Source organism: Mustela lutreola, chromosome 7 (genome assembly GCF_030435805.1).
Source record: "Mustela lutreola isolate mMusLut2 chromosome 7, mMusLut2.pri, whole genome shotgun sequence".
Classification (NCBI taxonomy): Eukaryota; Metazoa; Chordata; class Mammalia; order Carnivora; family Mustelidae; genus Mustela; species Mustela lutreola.
Genome location: NC_081296.1, coordinates 110,473,621 through 110,494,545, shown reverse-complemented (window position 1 = coordinate 110,494,545; position 20,925 = coordinate 110,473,621).

Below are 20,925 nucleotides of genomic sequence, written 5' to 3'. Positions count from 1 at the left end.
GAATAATCTTTTTAATGTACTGTTGAATCCTATTGGCTAGTATTTTGTTGAGTATTTTCGCATCTGTGTTCATCAAGGATATCGGTCTATAGCTCTCTTTTTTGGTGGGATCCTTGTCTGGTTTTGGGATCAAGGTGATGCTGGCCTCATAAAATGAGTTTGGAAGTTTTCCTTCCATTTCTATTTTTTGGAACAGTTTCAGGAGAATAGGAATTAGTTCTTCTTTAAATGTTTGGTAGAATTCCCCCGGGAAGCCGTCTGGCCCTGGGCTTTTGTTTGTTTGGAGATTTTTAATGACTGTTTCAATCTCCTTACTGGTTATGGGTCTGTTCAGGCTTTCTATTTCTTCATGGTTCAGTTGTGGTAGTTTATATGTTTCTAGGAATGCATCCATTTCTTCCAGATTGTCAAATTTATTGCCGTAGAGTTGCTCATAGTATGTTCTTATAATAGTTTGTATTTCCTTGGTGTTAGTTGTGATCTCTCCTCTTTCATTCATGATTTTATTTATTTGGGTCCTTTCTCTTTTCTTTTTGATAAGTCGGGCCAGGGGTTTATCAACCAGCTCCTAGTTTCGTTGATTTGTTCTATTGTTTTTTTGGTTTCTATTTCATTGATTTCTGCTCTGATCTTTATGATTTCTCTTCTCCTGCTGGGCTTAGGGTTTCTTTCTTGTTCTTTCTCCAGCTCCTTTAGGTGTAGGGTTAGGTTGTGTACCTGAGACCTTTCTTGTTTCTTGAGAAAGGCTTGTACCGCTATATATTTTCCTCTCAGGACTGCCTTTGTTGTGTCCCACAGATTTTGAACCGTTGTATTTTCATTATCATTTGTTTCCATGATTTTTTTCAATTCTTCTTTAATTTCCCGGTTGACCCATTCATTCTTTAGAAGGATACTGTTTAGTCTCCATGTATTTGGGTTCTTTCCAAACTTCCTTTTGTGGTTGAGTTCTAGCTTTAGAGCATTGTGGTCTGAAAATATGCAGGGAATGATCCCAATCTTTTGATACCGGTTGAGTCCTGATTTAGGACCGAGGATGTGATCTATTCTGGAGAATGTTCCATGTGCACTAGAGAAGAATGTGTATTCTGTTGCTTTGGGATGAAATGTTCTGAATATATCTGTGATGTCCATCTGGTCCAGTGTGTCATTTAAGGCCTTTATTTCCTTGCTGATCTTTTGCTTGGATGACCTGTCCATTTCAGTGAGGGGAGTGTTAAAGTCCCCTACTATTATTGTATTATTGTTGATGTGTTTCTTTGATTTTGTTATTAATTGGTTTATATAGTTGGCTGCTCCCACATTGGGGGCATAGATATTTAAAATTGTTAAATCTTCTTGTTGGACAGACCCTTTGAGTATGATATAGTGTCCTTCCTCATCTCTTATTATAGTCTTTGGCTTAAAATCTAATTGATCTGATATAAGGATTGCCACTCCTGCTTTCTTCTGATGTCCATTAGCATGGTAAATTCTTTTCCACCCCCTCACTTTAAATCTGGAGGTGTCTTCGGGCTTAAAATGTGTTTCTTGGAGGCAACATATAGATGGGTTTTGTTTTTTTATCCATTCTGATACCCTGTGTCTTTTGACAGGGGCATTTAGCCCATTCACATTCAGGGTAACTATTGAGAGATATGAATTTAGTGCCATTGTATTGCCTGTAAGGTGACTGTTACTGTATATGGTCTCTGTTCCTTTCTGATCTACCACTTGTAGGCTCTCTCTTTGCTTAGAGGACCCCTTTCAATATTTCCTGTAGAGCTGGTTTGGTATTTGCAAATTCTTTCAGTTGTTGTTTGTCCTGGAAGCTTTTAATCTCTCCTTCTATTTTCAATGATAGCCTAGCTGGATATAGTATTCTTGGCTGCATGTTTTTCTCGTTTAGTGCTCTGAAAATATCATGCCAGCTCTTTCTGGCCTGCCAGGTCTCTGTGGATAAGTCAGCTGCCAATCTAATATTTTTACCATTGTATGTTACAGACTTCTTTTCCCGGGCTGCTTTCAGGATTTTCTCTTTGTCATTGAGACTTGTAAATTTTACTATTAGGTGACGGGGTGTGGGCCTATTCTTATTGATTTTGAGGGGCGTTCTCTGAACCTCCTGAATTTTGATGCTCGTTCCCTTTGCCATATTGGGGAAATTCTCCCCAATAATTCTCTCCAGTATACCTTCTGCTCCCCTCTCACTTTCTTCTTCTTCTGGAATCCCAATTATTCTAATGTTGTTTCGTCTTATGGTGTCACTTATTTCTCGAATTCTCCCCTCGTGGTCCAGTAGCTGTTTGTCCCTCTTTTGATCAGCTTCTTTATTCTCTGTCATTTGGTCTTCTATATCACTAATTCTTTCTTCTGCCTCATTTATCCTAGCAGTGAGAGCCTCCATTTTTGATTGCACCTCATTAATAGCTTTTTTGATTTCAACTTGGTTAGATTTTAGTTCTTTTATTTCTCCAGAAAGGGCTTTTATATCTCTCGAGAGGGTTTCTCTAATATCTTCCATGCCTTTTTCGAGCCCGGCTAGAACCTTGAGAATTGTCATTCTGAACTCTAGATCTGACATATTACCGATGTCTGTATTGATTAGGTCCCTAGCCTTCGGTACTGCCTCTTGTTCTTTTTTTTGTGGTGAATTTTTACGTCTTGTCATTTTGTCCAGATAAGAGTAAATGAAGGGGCAAGTAAAATACTAAAAGGGTGGCAACAACCCCAGGAAAATATGCTTTAGCCAAATTAGAAGAGATCCAAAATCGTGAGTGGGGAGAAAGGGGATAAAAAGAGGTTCAAAAAGGAAGAAAGAAAAAAGAAAAAAAAAAAAAAAGAAAAGAAAAGAAAAGAATTTTTTTTAAAAAAGAAAACACCTAAGAAAAATGTAAAAAAATATATATATATATTAGATAAACTAGTAAAAAATCGTTAAAAAAGAAAAAGGTAACAGTTAAAAAAAAAAAAATTTTACCCGAAGGCGAGAAAAAAAAAAATGAAAAAGAAAAAATTAAATTAACTGCAAGACTAAAAAAAATCACAGGAAAAAAGCCATGAGTTCCGTGCTTGGCTTTCTCCTCCTCTGGAATTCTGCTGCTCTCCTTGGTATTGAAACCGCACTCCTTGGTAGGTGAACTTGGTCTTGGCTGGATTTCTTGTTGATCTTCTGGGGGAGGGGCCTGGTGTAGTGATTCTCAAGTGTCTTTGCCCCAGGCGGAATTACACCGCCCTTACCCGGGGCCGGGGTGAGTAATCCGCTCGGGTTTGCTTTCAGGAGCTTTTGTTCCCTGAGCGCTTTCTGTAGAGTTCCAGAGGACGGGAATACAAATGGCGGCCTCCTGGTCTCCGGCCCGGAGGAGCCGAGAGCCCAGGGCCCCACTCCTCAGTGCGCCCTCAGAGAACAGCGCCCAGTTACTCCCGTCTGCCTGACCTCCGGCCGCGCTCCGAGCTCACCGAGCCTGCGACCGGTTCAAGGTAACACGGAGCTGCGCGCTTACTGTCGGCTCTGTCTCTGTAGCCGGCTTTCCCGTTCCAATACCCGCAAGCTCTGCGACACTCAGACACCCCCGATCCTTCTGTGACCCTGCGGGACCTGAGGCCACGCTGACCCCGCGTGGGCTTCGCCCCGGTTTAGCCTCTGGAGCGATGTCCCTCAGCGGAACAGACTTTTAAAAGTCCTGATTTTGTGCGCGGTTGCTCCGCCGCTTGCCGGGAGCCGGCCCCTCCCCCCGGGGTCTATCTTCCCGTCGCTTTGGATTCACTTCTCCGCCGGTCCTACCTTTCAGAAAGTGGTTGTTTTTCTGTTTCCAGAATTGCTGTTCTTCTTCTCTTCAATCTGCCGATGGATTTTCAGGTGTTTGCAATCTTTAGATAAGCTATCTAGCTGATCTCCGGCTAGCTGAAGCAGTCTCAGCTTGCTACTTCTCCGCCATCTTGACTCCTCTCCTTCCTTACTTTTTATAATGGAAATTTTCTTTATTATTTTTTTAAAGATTGACTTATTTATTTGAGAGAGAGAGCATGAGTGAGAGGGGCAGCAGGAGAGGGATGGAGAAAATCTCAAGCAGACATGGGGCTCAACCCCATGACCCTAGATCAAGACCCAAGAGAAAACCAAAAGTAAGACAACTAACCTCAGCGGCATACAACAATAAGGGTTTATATTTGCCCATGGGGGAGTCCGCATGGTGACTGCTGATCTTGGCTGAATTTGCTCGCAGGTCTGAGGACCCGCTGACTCCTAACTGGTCTCGGACGGCCTTGGCCGGGAGGACCCATGTGACATAAGTCCCTTCTGTGGGTCTCCCACCTTCCATCGGGCTGGCACAGTCATGTCCTTCTCATAGTAATGGCAGAAGAGCAGAGAAACCACGTGGGGTTAAAGACACGAGGTCAGGAAGGAAGGCCTTATAAAAGGAAGCTCTTAGGAGGTGGCTGAGTCCTGGGGGCAGTGGGTAAGTAGACAAAGCGGGAAGATGGCATCTGGGATTAAAAACTAATGCAGAGTCTGGCTGAAGTTGACCTATAAGATAAAGGAATAGTCACAGTGTACAGAGCAAGAGCCCAGATCCTGGATTTTCTTTAAATGTTTATTCAACTCTTACCGTATTCTAGGCACTTCAACAAGTCTATTACATAAATTATACAGCAGTGGCTGAGACTGTGGATTTTGAGCTTCCCTGCCCGGGTTTGAGAGTGCCCTCCACCAGCGAAATGTACTAATGCACATACAATGCTTACAGCCCTGCCTGCTCCATAACAAACACTCAAAAAAGGTTAGCTGTGAAACCTGATCTCCTTTTATGTTCCCAGCAACCTGTGAGCTTGAAGCCATTCGTATTCCCATTTTACAGGTGAGGAAAGGGGGTTATGGAGAGATTTGGTAATTTGCCTACGTCACACAACCAGTAAGTGGTGGAACAAGTGTTCAGACCCCCATATTTCATCACAGGGCTCCCACTTTAACCACAGTGGGAAACCATCTTGTATGTTCATATTTGGAGTGCCTTTGTCTTGGGCTAGGGTTGGCCCTGGAGCTTGGGTGTATGGTTGTGTGGGGAGTGGGGGTGGGGGCGAGAGAGGGGCTGGGTTCATCCTGATAGGTGACCTCACCCATGGGGATCAGTCAGCTGCGGGGGACAGGAACCCAAGCAGTAAGGGCAGTGTGGGGCTCCCAGGGGAAGAGGGAACAGAGGACACCGAAGGAGCAGAGATGTGTTTAATAAGGCCACAGATGCAAAGCAGTATGTCATGAAATCCCAGAGCAGGCAGCAGGTTTTTTATGGAGACCAGGTGAGACTGAGAGACACCTTTTCAAGCAGGGTGAGAAAAGAGGCGGGTTAAAGAAAGGCCAGATGTGGCCAGCGTCCTAACGAACCATTTCTTAAACTGATGGATCATCAGAAACATGTGACAGAACTTTTAAAAAAGTGTGGATTCCTGAAGCCACCCCCAAAGATTCTAAGTAGCAATTCCAGAGAGAGCCAGGATAGCCGCACGTTTCAGAGCTCCCCAGATGACCCCGTTGATCAGCGTGCTCTGGGGCTCCCTGATGGAAAGTTACAGCTCCTCATTTGACTGATAGAGAAGCAGACACCTGGAAGGTTAAGGGTCTCGCCTGAGCCACCCAGCTGGTTGAAGGCAGAACCGGAACTTGGCTTTATAGTCCAGTGCTCTTCCACAATATTCTATTCCTGCCATGATGCTGCAAGGGTAAAATGCTTTAGGAGGAAACACTCTCAAATAATAGTGTATGTGTATTGGTCTGAGATTATCAGCTGGTGTTTGTCATCATAGACTGCAACTATAATTATGCACAATGGATTGTATTTTTTGTTTTAAGATTTTTATTTATTTATTTGACAGAGAGAGATCAGAAGTAGGCAGAGAGGCAGGCAGAGAGAGAGGGGAGGAAGCAGGCTCCCTGCCAAGCAGAGAGCCCAATGCGGGACTCGATCCCAGGACCCTGAGATCATGACCCGAGCCGAAGGCAAAGGCTTAACCCACTGAGCCACCCAGGTGCCCCACAATGGATTGTATTTAACCGTCTCTTTCTACAGTTCTTAGTTGTGTGGGTCTGTCCCCACGTGGCACGAGAGAAGCTCAGAAGCAGGAACCCCCGTGGTTTTGGTTTTGGTTTTTCGCCTTTACATCTCCAACTTCTCCCATGGCACATTGAATAAACTGCAGTTAAGGAATCAAAGTGGCTTTTAAAAGCCAACATATTATGGCATGATCGGTGGTGCAAACGCCATGTTGTGGTAGGAAAATATTTGTTTTTGTGCCACTCTCAGAATTCTCTTTCTCTTTTCAAGTCTGGCAAACCTTCATTGCTTTGAAATGACAGCTTGTTCAGTAAGTAAGAGAAATCCAAGAAGGAAGAACAGATGACTTCCTTCTGAAAGGCAGTTTGGGTAAATGTGATCCAGGAACCGCGCGCCAATGAGCTGATCGGTTAACCACACACTCAGCTTGCCCCATTCTCTGCCTGAGGCCGCAGGGCCGATTTTCACTTTGGGGTTAGAAGTATACTGCACTAAGCCTTGTTCCCATAGCACCTCTCCTTTAGAAAAAAGAAAAATGAGGTCTAGGAAGTTGGAGCAAACTCCCGCGATCGCACAACTGAAGAATTTGGAGAAAGGGCACAGGCTCTTCCCATACACAGGATTGTGCCGCTGCCCAAGTAAGAAGTTGGTGGCTGGGTTTCTGCGTTTTGGTTTTTTTTTTTCTGATCAAAGATTGTCTGCAAGTCATACAAACACGGAGGATGAAGGAATTTCAAGAGAGCAAGGGAAGAGTCAGGGTCGGCTTGGAGGCTTTGGTGTCACACGCAGAATCTCCATGAATGTGCTTAGAAGCCTGTGGAGTATCCAAAAGGGGCCACCTGGGGCTTTTAGTCCTGATAGAATCTTGGGGTCCGCAGCAGGACAGAGGGTGTTCATTTACCACAGGAAGCTGACTCTGGGAGGGACTGGCTGCCCTGGGTTTCCAGGACTGATGGCCCAGGAACCACATCAGAGGAAAGATGGCTCCTGGACGTCCATATGGATGGGGCTCTGGTTGGAAGCTGGAGAGACGCTCATTGCATGACTTGGCTTAAAGTTGTACTTACATAGCAAGGACACTGTTTTTATTTAGATTCCACTTTTATTTGGTGTGTCTTTGAAAGGGGCTAGGTGGACGTTACTGTGCACAGGGGGAAGAGGTGTCCCTGAAATGTCCCAAGCTACCTTCTCGTGTTCCTGTTGTATCAGAGAAACCATCAGCTGAAGAGAGGCACCACCACTGCCATGCTGAAAAGAGCGCTGGGATACTGTTTGTTCCCGACCTAACTTGGGTTCGTATGGAGAGGGAAGCACAAAGTCCCATACAGGTGCTGGGGATCCATCCAGGCCCATCTGGGGGCAAAGGAAGCCAGGCACACTGGGCCCCCTCACATGGCTCCCTGGGCTGTGGTCCCTAGAGAGTGGCCTCCGGGCTGGACCTGGGCTGAAGCTCCATCTGTCCAGGCAGACCCAGGGACATCCGCGAGAGCGGTCGTAGGCTACTTCTGGTCAGAGTTGGTGGTCCCTGAAGCCTGAGCAAAGAGCCTTAGATGTCTCAGGGAGACAAGTGGTCCCAGCTACAAGGACCTTGCAGTCCGTGGGGGAGCAATGGTGGCTGACCCCAGGAGAAGGAGGTGACATTGGGTCTGAAGTTCCTGAAAGGACCAAGAGCAAAAGGACTGTGGGTCACTGGGAACTGAGGGGCCACAGTGCCTGAAGAGAGTCTCACTGATCTGGTTTTCCCAGTGGCGGGGCAGGGAGAGAAGTAAAGCAAAAGACAGTGCTGAAGGCCAGGGAGCTGCTGCTAACAGGGGCTAGAAGCACATGGAGGAGCACGTGCGGCCTCCAGCACGGACACCCAAGGAGACTATGCTCTCATCATGACCCTGCGGCCAAGGTGCTTCCAGGGGCTTCTGCCAGGGATTTGCAACAAAGACCACTGACACACAGGAGTCCATTCCTCCCAGTCACCCCACTGTACATCCAGGCCCTGGGGCCACAGCGACACGATTTTATAAGTAAATTGACAGTGTTATTGCCTGAAGATAGAGCGTGTGGCTGGAGGGGGAATTACTATGTCTTGCCATCCCACTGGAGCTAAGTGGAACTCATTCAAATCCAAAAATGCACTTTGCCTAATACTGTCATGTGTTCATATTGAAGGTAAAGTCTTCAGTTCTACCTTAATCAAATCCATGAACATAATCCAGTCTTACCAAGACACTTCAAGGGACACTTACGCAATTAGATGGAAAGAATTTTTCCAGGCCTTTCAACCATGTACCATGCCAACCAGCTGAAGCAAACCTTCCGAATCTTATGGCACTAGAGCACACTCTAGTGGTGGTGATGCAAAGTAGACACTTCCAAACCGCTCAATTTATCCGTGGATGGGGAGCTCTAGATAAATACTCCTTGTTTGGGCAAAAGGTTAGGTAGGGCTTGCCTGGAGGCAGCAAAGGAAATGAACAGAACATTATACGAGGACTCCAAGCCTTATAATTCTTCACTAAGAATAAGGCACGTTCTGTGTTATTCAATGTTCAATGCCAAGGGCAAACAAACAAGAATTATATAAAAATTTTAAAACAATCTAAAATAGCATACTACCCAGTGAGGTTTTAGGAGAGCTTTTGATTTTTTGTTTCTTCTTAAATCCATGCCACATACAGACTTTTGCCTTGGAGATTCTGTTTAAAGAAGGGAGAGGAAGCAGATAATAGATATAATACCTAAAACAAACTCCCTTCAGCCATGACAGTGTTATTACAAACTTGAGTGAGTGCCATTATTGCATATAAATAAAAACAATGGACCAGAACCAATTTTGCATAAGGAAATATCATTCAATTTTGTTGCAAGCCTCGGTTTAGATTTTCCTCTGGTTTAACAAGTGATGGTTAATATAACTAAGAATGTCTGTCTTTGCTTGAAGATAGCACTCTTGTGAAAGCACAGGTATACATTTAATCAAGTAAAAATGTTGCCATCTTTTGTGTATGTATCTCTAAACCGAAGGAAATATATTTGCCTGGTTTGAAGTGTAAATTATACTCTTAAAATCTAACTAACACAAACCAGAAGGAAAAAAAAATCCAACAACACACACGTAAAAAAAAAAAAAAATAAACTTTTTTTTAAGCTAGAAGCTTTGTGTTCTATTGTGCTTAGACTTAAAATATGGAACTATTTAGAAAGAATTAAAGAGATTATGTTTATTTGATTTCAAGTTATCTCAGCAAGAAACACATTTTTCATACCTCTTTGGAAGAACAGCAGGTCAAATGACACATTTGTGAGTGACTGTTTGAAATATTTCAGCCACGCCGCAGGGTCCACCTGACCTGAGCACCATAGATTGAGGGAACAAAGGCTTGTGTTTTAAATGTTCCTTTAAGAGCCTTTCTGGGGAGCTGGGTAGGGGGGTTTTGCAGGAAGCTGTCACAGGCCTTGCTTTTTCTTTTTATCCTATGACACTAATCAGTTTAATTATATTTCTGACCCATGACTTCAGCTCATGATTAATTTTCCCAAATGCAAACATTATATAGCATCATTCTGCAACTTTGTAGGAATAATACAATTTGTTTCAAAGTCACCCGTAATCCGGAAACTCCAAAGTTTCCCAATATCCGTAAATTCATTCCTCTCTTTGGGTAGATTTTGTTTTTGAATCCGTTCAGTAGCGAAGGGAGGTCTTTAGTCTTAATGCTAAAACAAGGAGAACAGGTTTGCTTGTAAAAGAGGAGATCTAGGACCTAAGAAAGTGATTGGCTTTATTACTTGACTAGATGAAAATCATACATCCATGAAAGGTTAAATGGGCCTGTGGTTTGCTTATTAAATAGAACAATTAATATTACAAGTGCCTGAAGACCATGCTTGAGAGGACCTCACTGATCATTTCCGAGAGTAATTAAACAGAGAGCAGAACACGATCCCCGTCGAGGGTGTAACTCAATATAAGGACTTGTGAGTCAGATGTTGAGCCTCTTAGAACTACAAACCTTTGTCTGTGGCCTTATTAAAGAAATTCTCCCATCTGCATTTAAAGGGATAGATTGGCTAGGCCTCAATAAAACGCCAGGACCCTAAGATAAAAAATGGGCTGACCTCGCTGCTACACCTGATACTTGCAATACTGATTTCCTCCGAGCTCCCCTTTCCCCACCTCCTTTGCCCCGGGCTTTCATAAGCCAGAGAGAGAGAAAAAATGAATTTCACTTCCCAAATGCTAGAATTGCTGGTGCAGAACGTCACTAAATATGAGCAGCTGTGCCAGGGCACCTGGGGCCATGGAGGGAAACCTGACAAAAGACTTCGTTATGAACAGGATCCCCGGTCCCTGTTCATCTCGATTTCATGTACTTTAAGAAGGGCAGGGAGATTGCAACGATGCACTTAAAAAAAAAAAAGTGTGTGATGGGGGAATGTCATAGGAGAAAGGGCATAAAACAGATGTTCCTAAAGCAACAACACGGGACCCAGGTAATGCCAATATTGCTCAGGACCACTGCTTCCAAACATTACTATATAAATGTGTCACTTGGGGGCTCTTTAAGATGCAGATTCTGAATCACTAGGTCTGGGTTGGGGTGCCTGAGACTCTGCATTTCTGCCTGAAATGCTCCCATAGGCTGTTTGTGCTGTTGGTCTGAGGACCACCTTTGCTTTTTCCTTTTACTTTTTTTAAAGACTTATTTGTTTATTTGGGGTGTAGGGGCAGAAGGATAGGGAGAGAGAGGATCTTAAGCAGGCTCCACGCCCAGGGTGGAATCCAACTTGGAGCTCCATTCTCGCCCCTGAGATCATGACCTGAGCCGAAACCAGGAGTCAGCTGCTTACCTGACTGAGCCCCAGGCACCCTAGAGGACCACCCATTGCTAGAGCAATTCTCTGCCTTTCAAGTAATCCCCCTTACCGCAGATTACTGTTCCAAAGTGGTTTCATTTAATAGTTGTTGCTCGACTCAACAAAAGATTTCCCGAAGATAGGCACTGCGTCTTCTGTCTCCCTGATTACCCCCCTAGCACCTGGCGTGCACCACTATCAGAATGAGAAAGGTGAAATACTACCCAGAACAGAGCCAAACGTTTTTCAGAGGTGACGGCAGCTCTGCTGTGAGGAAGGACACAGGCTCAAAGGCAGTCATGGGATGCAGGAGGAGGAGGTGTCCGAGGTCTCTCTTCCTGTCTTTATAATCTCCCGTAAAGAGTGTTTGAGAAGGGGCGCCTGGGTGGCTCAGTGGGTTAAGCCGCTGCCTTCAGCTCGGGTCATGATCTCGGGGTCCTGTGATCGAGTCCCGCATCGGGCTCTCTGCTCAGCAGGGAGCCTGCTTCCCTCTCTCTCTCTGCCTGCCTCTCTGCCTACTTGTGATCTCTCTCTGTCAAATAAATACATAAAATCTTTAAAAAAAAAAAAAAAGAGTGTTTGAGAAGATAATCTCTGGTCTCTTTCCACGTCTTAGAGTCTGCAATGGCGGTGCTGTCCTGCCAGGACAACCCAATCCAGAAAGGATTGGGTTTGGGGGAGGGCAGATGGAATAGAGCCTTTGGGACCTCGATTTAGCTGTGAGGCTTAGAATACCCGCCTCTCAAAGTGAAAGGAGCATATACCTACCTGCGAGCTGCTTTTAAGGATCAGAAAAGACCCACGTAAGCCTCCAGCACAGTGCCTGGGAATAGTAGTGGCTCAATAAATACTAGGTGCTTCATCTGGGCTTGCCCTAACCCGATGGTTTTCAACTGAGACAGCTGCACATTAAAATCACCTGGGGGAGCTTTGAAAACCCTGATCTGCCCCTCCAGGCCACACCTCAGCCCAGGGGATGACAATCTCTGAGCCAGTAAGTGGGGCCATTTTTAAAGTTCCCAGGTGGGTCCAGCATCCAGCATAGGTTGAGAAACAGGTCTCAGTGTAACGAGCAGTTACTTCTTTCTGGCCTAGGAACTGGCAGGGGCTAATTAGCCTCCCCCAAGGGTGGTGGGGAGGGAAGGGGAAGACTTCCCACTTCCCTCCGATGTGTCCCCCCAAGACTTGTTCCTCTCCAAGTTCCTGTGGGGACAGCAATCTGGCAGCCTTCAGTGCTAATGGGTTTTTTCCTAGTTAGTGATCTGCCCTGGGGACATCAGGGCAGTGCAGTGCCCTCCAGCCCAGCCCTCCAGATAATGGAGCACAGACGACTTTGTTTATCTGTAATTTGGGGCTATCTACTTTCTCTTCAGCTGGTATGATTATTTTATTATCATCGCCTGTATTTTCTGGAGTTTCACCAGAAGTGACGTCAAATGGGGTCACATAAATAAAATAGCCACCAGACTATGTTCAATGTTCAGCCCCTGGAGAGCTCACCCCACGAACGTGTCTGATGTCTCCTGGGAGGTGTCTCATGTGTGTTCTTGATCAAAATCCTGATTCTGTCACATCATATCCATGAGATCCCATGACCTCAAAGGATTATGAAGAGTAAGTAAATAATATACATAAAGCACCTTAGCCTAGTGTTTGCAAGAAGGTGGGTTTTCAATAAATGTTAGGGCTTTGAAAAACATGTATTTATTTGAGAGAGAGAGCAGCAGTAGAGGGAAAGGGAGAGGCAGATTCCTCGCTAAGCAGAGAGCCCCACTCAGGACTCGATCCCAGCATGCTGGGATCATGACCCGAGGCAAAGGCAGATGCTTAACAGACTGAGCCACCCAGGCGCCCCTGAAAGTTAGGGTTTTATAATGAATAGGTGGCACCCTTGCCAGTCACCACAGCTCTTTCCCCGACGCGGCCGTTCTTTCCCCAGCCCGTTGCTCTCCCCCAGAGCTCCTGCCATCGCCTGGAGACCTCGCGGGGACTGATGGCACACTTGGGCAGACTCCTGTCCTGCTGGAGATGCATTCTGTTACCCAGGTTCCAGGCAGTATTGCTTGGGCCTCAAGGTCTCACTAAGATTTGCCTGACCTTCCTTTTCTCTTTCTGACTCCTGCATAAGCCCCCACCTTGCCCTTCAGCAGCCTTCTACCCTTTCGTCCTGGAATGTCCCTGCTAGGGCAGCTGCCTGGCTGGATAGCTCTGTCCCCAGGAGGCTGGCTGCACTGCCTCAAGAGATGAAGCTGAGTCTCCCTGGGAAGCACAGTCTGGGCCCAGCGGGGACACCGATGAGCTCCGCTGATGCAAATTCCCCTAAAGGAACCAGGCCTTTAGGAGGACGGTGGTTTGCCCAAAGCCATCCACATCCTCTTTGCTACCAACTGATAAAGTTACTGCGCACCTATCATTTGGTGGGTGATGGATGCCAGACCCAGTCCTGCCCCCATTATGTTAAGTCTGAGAAAATACAGGATATGCAGGAAGGAGTAATTCACACACTCCAGGTTGCATTTAAATAAGGGCCAATTAAAAGAAATGGATTGTAACAGCTAGAGGGCATGGAAGAAACAGATAGTAGGAGTCAGCTTGACATAGGTGGGTCAAAAAGACTCTCTAGGGGTACCTGGGTGGCTCAGTGGGTTAAGCCTCTGCCTTCAGCTCGGGTCATGATCTCGGGGTCCTGGGATCGAGCCCCACATTGGGCTCTCTGTTCCCCGGCCCCCTGCCTGCCTCTGCCTACTTGTGATTTCTATCTCTGTCAAATAAATAAAATAAAAATATATTTTAAAAAAGACTCTCCAGATGAGATGAATCTACGAAAATGTTTGAAGGAAGAACAGTGGTGTCCCCAAGGGTAGGAGCTGATCAGAGTGGTTCAGCCCAGGGTACGGGCAGAATGGCAGTGTACTATCTGAAGAGAGTCTAAACACAATAAAATCAACTAAAAGTGAGTCCACTTTTTATTAACACATTGCATGAGGAATTCTAGACAATAAAAGACTATCCTGGTAGTAGTCCTTTATTGCCTTAGTAATTCTTACAAAACACTGAGCTGGGCACTTCTTATGTACTTTCAGAGAAATCAATAGTCTTTTTTGTCTTAAGTGTTTGAACTTCCATTTCTTCTGTCAAATAAATTAAGATTTGTATTTTAAGTCTCCCACTTCATACCGTACTAAGAGTCTGGTACTTTGGGGTTCCTTTCTGGAAAGTGCAGTGTTCGATAAAAGGTCATTATTCCAATTTAGAATGAAAATGGGACAACAGAGAGGGGATTATGGACATAAACAATATTTGAGGAGTGGACAGTGGGTCTAGAATCCTAGACTTCTGCCTTCAGCCTTTCTATTTATGACTCCCCTATGTAAGCCTGCTGTCCCATATCAAAAACCAGTCAGCCCGTGGTTTGGTGGTTAGTTGGAATGTGGAACCCATGAGCTCAGGGGTCTTTTCACAGATGTTCCTAAAGCAACGAGGTAAGTGTGGGGGCCAGAGGAAATGCTCCATAAGCGTTTCTTGTGTCAGGGAAAAAGAAATAGTTCAAGTCTTTCTAACAGAGGTTAAAGGCTTTTATTCGGCTGATGCAAATCTGGATCTGAAGACACATGAACTCTCCAAGACGATGGAGTCTGGGATCTTACCGGCTGAGAAGGGAGGGCTGTGGGACCTTGTGGTCTGGCCCAGGTTACAATTTCTTTATCTCTAACTGCTGCAATATTTGCTGTGCGGCCAATAGTTGGAGACTGCTCTGGGTTTTGATGACTCTTGCGGGAGATCCCTGGATCAGTCTCATCCCAGGAACTGGCAGAACAGTTCTCCCAAAAGCTGTTTTTGTAACCTTGGAGGTTGTGCATTAATCAAGGTTCCTGGGAGGGGAGGTAGGGAAAAAAAGGACATGGGGAGAGAAAATTAAAAGGGAAAAAGAAAGAGAAAGGAGGCGAAGATTGAAGCAGAGAGAATGAGGTCTATTTTTGTCTCTTTATAGTTGAACGAGTGAATGACTGAATGAGCAAATTACATTTTCTCCCCCTCCTCCCAATCATACATCTGCAGTTTGAAAAGTGCTAGAAATACTTAAGTCACGTTGATTTTTTTTGGATACATGCATATATCCGAGGAAGCTGCCACACAATGTCCCCCTAAGAGTTCTGATCTCACACAGGAGATTTGCTACTGTTTTCTTTTCCAAAGCTCCTGTTTTAGCAGTCATGGTGAATTCAAGTCGGAATCACTAGAGGCATTTTAACATTTCTTGAGCGATGAGATCAGGACTTGGTGTCCCTACTGAACACCTCAAACGTATAGCTGAGAGAGAGCAAATCGGCCAAGTTCTACCAGTTTTTAAATCTCATAATTCTGTGCTTATATGTAACTTTGATCTGTTCTGGAAACACAACCTGTGCCTCTAATCTGGGCCTCTTATGTGGGCCCATCATCTTGGAAATATGCGTCCTGCTCCTAAGAGATGCTGAGAAAGAAGGGGTACATAGATCAGGGTGAGACTATCTCCACCCCTGGGGACAGCACCTCCAAGGCCCTGCTGGTGCCAGATCACTATTGTCACCTTTAATAGGAAAGATCCTGAATGCAGTTTTCAAAGGGAATGGATTTATAATTAGGACTGAGCTTGAATTTGGGATTGACAGGGGGAAAAGATAAGACAAAATGCTATTTTTGTCTTTAGGAGGACCTAAAACCACACCGTTCTCTCTCTTTCTTCAAAGCACTTGTTGAACTGAATGAATTCACCACTTAAAACTCTCCCGCTCAGTGTGCTGAACTCAGATTACACAGGCTCACAGGACCCAGTTGTGAGCATCTCTCTCCCATTTCATGATCCCTGATGTTAGCTCCATAGCTTTAAATCAGACACAGTGGAAGTATTTTTGGGAAATTGCAAGAACCCAAGAACTGGGAGTTTTTAGCACTCTGTAGCCCTTATCCGTCTTTCACAAGCCAGGTTAATACCCATTTCCTCATAAAGCTTCAACTGACTACTTCGGCCCCACAATGATTCCCACCAGCCACAAGCAGAGAATATATTGTGGCTTCAATCACTGATTTTGTGTTATTTTAGTATGCCACCATTTAACCTTTAATGAGTCTTCCTGTAGATTTTAAGTTCCATGAGATCAGGAACAATATACTATGCATCTCTATACCCCATGGGTTTTGTCAGAATGAAAACAAATAGCAGGAGCTCAAAATAAAATGCGTTAATGAAACGAGTGATAATTAGGTGTTGGAAAAACCTGGGCAATAGGATAGCATTTTACAATATGTACAATTATATTTTCAGAAAATAATTTAAATTAACCACATCTGTAGCGGTATGTAATGCCGCTTCCAATTTGTTGATAATTGAACTGCTTATGGTTTTTGATGACTTTCACGTGCCTTTTTTGCAAACAACAGCCAGTTTCATTGTGTGGTCTGAACACTGATGTGTTGTTTGCTCATGGCAGATGTCCTTCAACACTGCAGGTGGACCATCAATGGCAGAGAAACAAAATATGTGACAAGATATCTTCTTTTTATTTTTTTGATTTATTTTTTAAAGATTTATTTTAGAGAGGGGGGAGGGGTAAAGGGAGAGAATCTTCAAGAAGACTCCCTCAACTGAGCACAGAGCCCATCACAGGTTTCATCTCAGACCTATGAGACCATGATCTGAGCTGAAACCAAGAGCCGGGTGCTCAATGGACTGAGCCATCCAGGTACTCCAAGTTACCCTCTTTTTAACCTGCTGCCTCACTGATCAGTTCTTCAGTGGCCATCAATCTTTACTTGAAAAAGTGATGTAAGTAAGTCATAATCTGTATTCCCAACCCAACTTCACATATAGTCATGATTTCTGCTAAATATTTTTGGGGTCAGGATATATCTTAATACCAAGAAATAAAGCCCCATACCTAATATTCCAGTAATGGATACATATGTTTTTAAATGTTTGTTGTAATACTAATGACAGATTAGGTAAGGCCTAATCCATCCTGTTGACTGGACCTAGTATAAGTAGAAGGATAAAGATTTCTATCCCACGTTAATGCATTTTATGGGTTGCAAAGCCACTCTTTCTCCACTAAAACATAAGGTCATGAACTAATAGAATCCTCACTTTCTGAGGGTTTCATTTGGCTTTAAAAAAACAAACAAACCAGTTTTAGAAAAGATTAATCCACAGGATAGGCTTATAGAAGTACTAGGGAAATAAGACATCTGAGTTTTATGAAATGTTGCTCTCAAACCAATGTCTGCTCCTCAAAACGTTTATGTTAAATGGAGTAGAAGTAAGTGTTAAGAAGCACTCTGTGCAAAGCTATTTATATAAATGTGCTGCCACAGATTAAAATTAAGTGACTTGTGGCAATCTCCCAAAAAATAAACAAAAAGACTAAAAGGAAAGACTTTTGGGTCTCTTCCTATCCTTTCTCCCACTTTAACTTATGGCCATTAGTAGCTGTAATGCTCTGTGATTTACGGTGATGGATTTCATCCTTCGGTTCATTTTCCATTCTATCACTTGAGTGTTCTCTGTACATCGATTTTTTTTTTTTTAACAGTAAATGACGATGTCATGGATTAAAAAAAAGCAGATCAACGATATGATTAGCACTGTTTCTACAAAATAAGATGGTCTCCTCTCCTTTATGTTCAGTGGCTGCCAATCTTCTGCCTTACCCTAAAGAAAATTTTCTTTTTTGTGGTTCTTGTTCTCCTAATCTCCAGAGTTCTACTACATTCTACTGATTCCTTGTTTTCCCATAATAGTCCATTTACTCTTTTTTGCCCATTGGGGTAGAATGGGATGAGGAGAGGGTGGAGACTGTCAGACCCGATTTTCCCCACCTGTCCTTCCTCTTTGCCGCTCAGTCCCTTGGCAGCTGATTCAGGACTCATGGCCTTAGACCAACATATAGATTCCATCGTCCACCGCCTTCCCCCCCCCCAAAAAAAAACTTGGGACCAGCAGTCCCTTTGTTTGGTGTATTTACTCTGAACTTGTACCAGGACAAATACACTGTAAACTTAGTATCCTGACTACGAAAAGCCTACTATGGTGACATTACCAGAGCTGTGACAAGTTTCACATGCCAAAGAATTTGTATTCGCCCAGCAGGAACATAGTAAACACTGACTTTTAGTTTTCAAAGAAAAGGAAACTCTTTAAAATGTCATGGTTTTCCCCAGTGAAACACTGGAGATAAAGAGGCATGCTTGATTTGTCCACGTAGCTTGGTATCATCCCTTCTTTTTGAATTCTTATGTCACACAAGTGTCCCCTGTCTGCCCTGTGGCATCTCTTCGCTGTCCCTTCCTCTGCATTTCCACTCCTGGGGCATTTTTTTTGCCTCTGCTGCTATTGGCCATCTGAATCCAGTCTTGCCACCCTTGGTCTCCCCCAAAGAGAGACTGTGCTATGTCATTCCACTTTGCAAAACACTTCAACATTTTAGTCTTAGCTCCTTAAATGACAATCAAAGGCCTGGACCCTTGAAAAGGAAAAAGCATCCCTGGCAGCTAGCCTGTGACGTGCCCAACACAACACGAACTGGCTCGCAGAGCTCACAGACCACAGAATGGCTGACCATCCCCCTTTCCCAGCTAATACAGAAGATCTCACCGGGGATGATGGCTAGTCGCAGTGCGATGCTTCTGTCCCTTGGATAAAATGATTAAACGTCCAATTATCGAATCGCCCCTGCTCTTAATAGCCCTTCAGATGGAACACTTTCTCAGAACACTCTGCACTTTTCTCAGATGCTCCTTAGAACCGCCCAGCAAGATCCTGCATCCAGTCATGAGCCCCTCCCAACTCTCTATTACTGAGAGGCTCCACGGACCTTCTGCTGCTGGTTCTCTCTTGCTACAACAAGCTGCTTTTCTGGCCAAGGAGGAGTTATTGATGGTTTGGGGCCATTGACTTTAACATACCTCCACCCTGCACAGTGTGTCTGTAGCCAGAACAAGACCACATGCAGTTTCCCACACACGTAACTTTTAGCACCTTGGCTTTTAGGACCTTTTCTCTTTCTACCCATAGAAAACTATCTTACTTTCAGAATCCAGCTCACCTGTCAACTCATGTGTGTGAACACTTCCAAAAAACTGTACATTTTCTTGGGCCAAGTTGCCATTGTCTTGGATTAACTCCGAACCAGATCCTATAAAGTAGAGGCTCACATCTGTGGACACTGAAATGAGAGAAGACCAGATTCAAGTTCTGGTAATGTACGACCTTGAGAAATTTACTTATAACTCAAATCAGGGCCGAGCTGGCAAATGCCATCCCCCCAACTAATCCTATTTAATCATCAGGACTCTCTGACACTTAAGAAATGACCCTGAAACCAACTGTGCACATATTAACAGTCTTGGGGCTTAGAACAATACATCTTTTCCTTATTTGGAGCTTAATAAGACAATGTCCAAGACTGCCAAATAAATCTTTGCTTCTTTGCTTCTCTAGTTTGCAAACTAGGACTTATCAGTTTGATTTATTCTAGAGTACAGCTGTAATAGATTTATGAGGAATTGTCTCTTAAGACATGGGAGGAGAGAGTCTGAGGATTGGATCCAGGTCCTGACCACTCCAAGAAGCAGAAGGGCTCTGTAGGGAAATACATGACAATACCATCTTTCTCTCAGGCTTAATGGGGTGGGATGCATAGACTTTTTAAAGCAGCAGTTCTCAACCTGTGATGCACATTAGACTCACCAGAAGAGCTTTTAAAACATATTCATGCCTAGGTTCCACCCCCTCAAAATTCTGGATGGGGTTTGGGTGTTGGCAATTTTTTAAAGTTCTGCAGATCAGATTCAGAGTCTAGGCTGAGTATCGCTGATGTAGATCTGGGCATAAAGCCTTTCCCAGCACCGGGGAATAGAAAGCATGGAAATAGAAAACCACTAAGTGATGACTGATAAATGATCAAATTCTATGAAGACCTCAAGCACACCTGCACGAGGCCAAGACTCCCCCAAACGAAAAGGAAGCAAGTGATGGATAAATTCAGGCTGTGGAAATGAAAAACATTAACAAATTTGGAAATGTGTACTGTTGCACAGATCAGGGAATATTGAAATGAAATGGGGCCAGAAGCTAATTATATGAAAATACTTCTATTTGCACATTTCTCCAGAAGGCAAAGTAGAGACTGCAACCAATACATCTATACAAGGGACAAGAATATTAAGTTTTCTTTCATTCCCCTAATACACTACCTTTCTCAGCATGTATTCTGTCCTAGTTCTTGTGAAGGTGAGAATAATATCAAACTCATTAATTGTCTACATTTTAGATTCGATAAGACTTTAGTGGATGGTGTTAATTAAACTACAAAACAACTCCTCTTGCTGTGGTATGCATTCCAAGTTAAAGCAATTAATTCACTCACTTAAACTGATCAAGATTTAATTACCATCACTCTGTGCAATTACTCCATAATTAAAGTAATTTGGTTCATTCCACTTGCTGACAGTGTCATTGAACAGCCATTCACAGAACCAAAAGAAGTGATAATTAACTTAAAGAATAGCTCAGGGCAGTTTTACACTGACAAGTTCACTGTTAGTTATTCCTAAAATACCTAGAATGAAGGAAGGTGTGGGGAGAAAATCCTGGCAGAATTTTAAAACAAAAATAATGACAACATAAACAACCCTTTAGGTTTTTTTTGTTTTTTGTTTTTCCTCTCCCCAAAATAAGGTCTCTAGCAATCTAAATGGTCGCCACTGTAATAGCCTACCCATGAATTAGAGTCATGGGCAAAACAAACAGAACCAGAAAAAAATTAAGCACTTAAATATTGGTTAGGGCTAATCACTGTGGGGGATTAGTGCCTGCTGGAGGGTTGGTAAATATGGTACCAAATATACTGGTACAAAAATAACACTCAGGGGTCTCCAGGGAAGAACCAAAAAGGTGTTTAAGGTTAACAGAACTCAAGTTTGGAAGAAGTTTTGGGAAACACACACACACACACAGGCCACAGACAGGAATGGTTGTCTCTTATACCTGTCCAGTCGTTTCATAAAG